The 5,263-nt window shown below is 43.9% G+C and overlaps 1 long non-coding RNA gene across 1 annotated transcript; it reads right to left on the bottom strand.

Annotated features, from left to right (window-relative positions):
• Window positions 1-782: 782 nt before the first annotated feature.
• LOC146170529 (uncharacterized) lies at window positions 783-5,252 on the bottom strand. The gene is made up of 2 exons (XR_014703183.1): window positions 4,910-5,252; window positions 783-933 (listed from the first exon to the last, which is right to left on the bottom strand). It is a non-coding gene; the product is annotated as an uncharacterized LOC146170529 (long non-coding RNA).
• Window positions 5,253-5,263: the final 11 nt, after the last annotated feature.

Below are 5,263 nucleotides of genomic sequence, written 5' to 3'. Positions count from 1 at the left end.
GCCATAACGTCTGGGTGCGGGAACTCATATATATATTATTCTCTTCTGTAAAAAAAAATGAATGTCTGGCAGCAGAGCTTTCTTTTTATATTAGCTTTCAATACATCCTTTTTGCCCGCCTGTGATTGACATTTTGCTCATTTATCATGGTTTCCAGCTTCTTCATACAAACAAAAGACCAGTAACATCAACTGATGAAAATATTCTTGGTAAAAACTTTTCTACAGCATTTCTAACAAAAATTTCATGGAATGATTACCTTAGAAGTATGTTTTTCATTGTGCCGAAAAGATTAGGTGTTTAAACTTTTGTAAGGTGTGAGAAATGTACTCATTTTGCAAAGCCATTGTTGTTGCACGTTGCAGCCATAAAAAGTTTGCAATCTGCAGTTCTCGTAGGACGTAAATTCACTAAGGTGTAAACAAAAAAAAATGAGAGATATAAATAGCTGAGGAGGAAAAACTCGAAAGCCCATCATATTCTCCACTGTAGCCATAGAAAAAAAGTCTAGCTCTTCCGCACGATGACACAGCTAGGCAGCTCCGAATGGCTTTATTAACCACTGGCTGTTTGTGTCACAGGAACACTTTTGTTCCTAATACAGTGTGCATTAAAAAACGTTTTGCTTTTTGTCCTGTAACTCATTACATGATGGAACTGAAAGAATTTACATTTAAAATAACGCTTAGAAATGAGCTCAGTCCTACTTCACACATTTTGATTCAGTTTTCACTGGTGGCAGCACGCTAACTGTGACTGGTGCATCTGTTGACTAAACTATCAGTGAACAGCAGTTGATGATTTTTTTATTCTAGGAAGCGTTCAATGGCACAAGGTTGGTACTGTGGGGGGCGCGAGGTAAACCAGCAACTTTTGATGTACAGACTGATGTACAGACGTCAGCAAGTCTGCCCGGAGTGCTCGAACACCAACCTTTCGCACAAAGAAAATGAAATTTTTGAGCAGGGGCCCAATTCTAGGAACAATGATGGCACTATACTGAAGGTGCATAGGCATACTACTTGCACTGACAGCTACACTTTACCACTAATAGAGCAGCCCAGACAAAATTTCACTTTGTTCGCTCCGCAGCACACCTCTCCAGCATTGTAGACGTGCCGACGACTGCACTAGTGGTGAAAGTGTGTTGCTATTGCTAGGGGGAAGGACTATACAACCAAGGCACAGCAAAAGCCAAATATTATAGTGATTGTGTTCAGCCATTTCGCTGCTAATATGTTATTATTATGCTATTATGAATCAAACCACATAAGAATACCCAAGTACAGATGCAGATCTGCTAAGCGAACTCTGAAGCAGATATCTCAATACCGGTAGCAACCCCAATGCTACCTATGAGTACAAAGGGGTTCCTAATGAAGACTTCGACAGAGAGATCGCGGAAGCGGAAATTTGGGCCGCAATTCGCCATTTACATACTACCTCTCAGCAATTAACGACTTAATGAATGAATATTGGAACAAAGGTGAACTTTCGCAGATGTGGAAACACGTGAAGGTTGTCTTTATTCCTAAACACAAAAAGAAACTAAGCATAGAGAACTTAAGGCCCATCTCTCTTACGTCGTGCTTAGGTAAACTTATGGAACATGTTATTCTAAATAGGCTTTAGAACTACGCAGAAGAGAATGACCTTCTGCCCAGCTCAATGATTGGCTTCAAAACTCAACTCTCTACTCGGGACGTAATGCTTCAGTTGCATGCAGAAGTGATAGATCCCCCTAACAAAACCAGAACCAAAGCAATTTTTGCCTTGGATCTGGAAAAAGCCTTCGACAATGTCTCTCATGAAGCCATTCTCCAAACCCTCGCCAACATAAACGCAGGGAACAAAACCTTTAATTACATTCCTTCCTTTCCCTCGGGAAGGACTGCGGGCAGAGCTAAGTATCGCAGGACTTGCATTGGACAAAATAGCAATAGGAGACAGAGGAACCCCGCAAGGGTCAGTCCTCTCTCCCTTCTTGTTCAACCTAGCAATGATAGGTCTGCCTCCCAAACTTGAAGAAATCCAAAATCTTCAACACTCCCTATATGCTGACGATGTCACCTTGTGGGTAGCAAAAGGTTCGGACACTCACATAGAGGAAACGCTTCAAGAAGCAGTGAATGTAGTCCAGTCATAAACTAACCTGATTGGGCTGAAATGCTCACAACATAAGTCTGAACTACTAGCAGTGAGAAGGAAAACGCAAGACAAAGTAGAGATAAAAGTCTGCCTGCACGGACTACCCATACCCACAGTCGATACTATTACAGTGCTCGGGCTCTACATCGAGAGCAATAGGAAGAGCAATGTTACTATCAACAGGCTGGAAATGACTGTGCGATAAATCACTAGACTGATACACAGAGTAACGGCAAGAAAGAGGCTGACATTTGTCGTCTTATCCATGCCTTTGTACTAAGTCGATTCACATACTCTGTCCCTTATCTCCGCCTCATTCAATCTGACGAGGAGAAATTAGACACTCATTAGAAGCACCTACAAGGCTGGGCTAGGTCTACCCAGAAACACTGCAACCGAAAAACTTCTCTCACTTGGGATACACAACAATGTAGAGGAGCTGATTGCAGCTACAAAGACTAACAAACTCTAAAGCAGGCAGACAAATTCTCAACCGCATGAGAATTAATGCCGAACCACTAGGACCACTACCAAGAGGAGCTGGCGACAAAATTATCTCCAAACCTGTGCCCAAAAACATGCATCCCTCCTTCCATGAAGGCAGGAGGAAAGCTAGAGCTAGGGCCCTAAACAGAAAATACCGAAATCACGATGGGGTGGTGTATACCGACGCCTTGGATTACTATATGGCTGACGGTGCCGTTGCTATCTTTGTAATTAAGCAGTACAGTAAGTAAATGCGTATCAGCTGCTTCGGTCAAAGTCCGCTACTCGGACCAGGAGGAAGAAGCCGCAATCGCTTTAGCCATCGCTACAGCAGATGCGGACATAATTGTCACTGATTCAAATACTGCCAGAAACAACCTCGCGGATATCAGACTCGACAGAGAGATAGAACTCGTATGGACACCTGCCCACTCAGAGTACCGAGGCAATGAGGCTGCTCATCAACACGCTCGAGGTTTTGTCGGCCGAGCTGTGAGACCTAATGCCGAGGAACTTGAAATGGAAGAATTGCTCACATACAGCGACCTACAGCGACATACCCCTGCCAGCATTTTAGTTCATTGGGACAGTTTGCCCATATGATAACAGTAGCAACTAGTGCAGCTCCCTCATGACTGCATGGGCAGCAAGAGCGCAAGTATGCTGCAAGGGAATACACTGTCAAGGTTAAAACATGCCAAAGTTAATACTTTTCTTGCTTCGTGCACACTGACTACAAATGAATTACTTCTCCTCTATGTGAAAACAGTAATAGACTTTGTTTCATGCATTTTGCCTCGCTTAACTGATCAGTATTAGACACATACCTTCACCAGACATTGCACTTCGGGCTGGTAGCAGAAATAAATGGATTAATATATTGTACCAATAAATTATTATTAAACATTTACCACTTTGTTCGCAAGAAAAAAAAAACATTTTTGCAAATGTGTGTAACATGCAAGGCTGATTTTGTTAATGCCCACATCACATTGACACAGATAATGTAACATAGTGTGTACCAGTGAAAAAAGTGATTTCTAGTCTGTGTTAGTGCTAGGCTTTGTTTCTGCTGCTGTCTGCAATCAACAAACTATACTTCTAAGGATTGCATTTGCAAAAGAAAATAGTACTCATATTAAGACATGCTAGGCCGAGGACCTGGGTTCAGTTCCAGCCATAGTGGTCGTTACATATCAATGAAGGTGAAATGCAAGACACACTTGCAATGTCAGTGCACACGAAGAACCTCAAATCAATGGCATTAATGCAGAGCTGTCCACTATGACGTCTCTTATAGGCAGTTTTTCTTTATCACTTATGGAAGTTAAACACCATATCCCACACCGAAGGAGGAACAACACTTTCTTTACTGACCAAATAAGTGAAAAAGAAACGAAACTTGCGATTGCCCTGGCCTTTAACCCTGATGTTGAAGGAAAGAAAGTGTATTCAGAGGCAGCAGCTGGTGGTGGCAATTTCCACCTGAGCATGGATATTCAATGAATGCTTGTTTTAATCTGAAAGTAAATCTCTAGAAGGAAAATTGTTGAAGTGCGACTTCTGCAGGTTTCGTTGATGCTATATTGCCATTTATGACACTGTGAACACCCTTTCACTCTTATCTACTACCCTGCGAAACTAAGAAGCAAACAAGATAGCTTTGAACAGTGCCACATTGCTGCAATACCTAAGCAACAGCTGCACGAGCTGTTTAAAGCCACTTGCAAAATACACAAATCATTTTCACTACATGCACGGCGGAAGGTGTTTGCACGCAGTAGAGGCACTCAGAAAAGTAATGTATCAGCTTTTGGGGTTGAAACACAGCTACGGACGATCGCCTTTTTTTTTTTTTTTAAAAAGCAGGCCTTTGCTTCACCGGACGGTTTAGGTGGGGTTCTCACCGAAATACAAAGCGTGCGATAGCATTTCGGAGCCGATTTGCATGTTAACGATATGTAACACAAACCTGCACAGAGAGCCACGACGGGTTTCATGACGCGGCCGTGCACCAGCGATCGAAAACGTGCACAAATAAACGGCATTTAATTGATTCGTGGCAAGACTAGCCACTAGAGCACTAGCCTCATGCAGTCTTTGGGGTAGTCTCGCGGCACATCACGCACGCACATCCAACGGCTAGCAGCAACGTTACTAGAACAAACTCTAGCAGTCAGCACAAGGGATCTTGCGGAAATACAAGGCTTGCGTTCCCTCATAAAATAGATCGCATTTCGGGGCCGATTTGCATGTAAGCGGTATGTAAACAAACCTGCGTCTGAGCCACGATCGGGTTTCGTGGAACGGCCGAGCGCCAGCGATTGAATCAATGCACAAATCGCATTTAGTTCATCCGAGCAAGACAAGACGACTAGCCTCATGCGGTCTTTGGAGAAGACTCGCGGCACAAGCATAGCACAAGAGCGCGCACACACATCCACGCGACAACGCGCATCGCACGCTGCCACAACAACACGAGCGCCGAGGCCCATGCCTTGAGTCGCTAGCGTGGAACGGGGGTGCCGGCCGCAGCTCGTAACAGCCAGCCGAAGGCCTCTTCTCCCTCTCCATCTTCGTTTTCCCCCTCGCGCCGCATCCGTTTGTTGGGATCGGATATACGCCACCG

The sequence above is a fragment of the Amblyomma maculatum genome, unplaced genomic scaffold, assembly GCF_055883805.1.
Source record: "Amblyomma maculatum isolate TAMU_Amacu unplaced genomic scaffold, ASM5588380v1 scaffold_164, whole genome shotgun sequence".
Classification (NCBI taxonomy): Eukaryota; Metazoa; Arthropoda; class Arachnida; order Ixodida; family Ixodidae; genus Amblyomma; species Amblyomma maculatum.
This window is presented reverse-complemented; position numbering and strand designations above follow the sequence as displayed.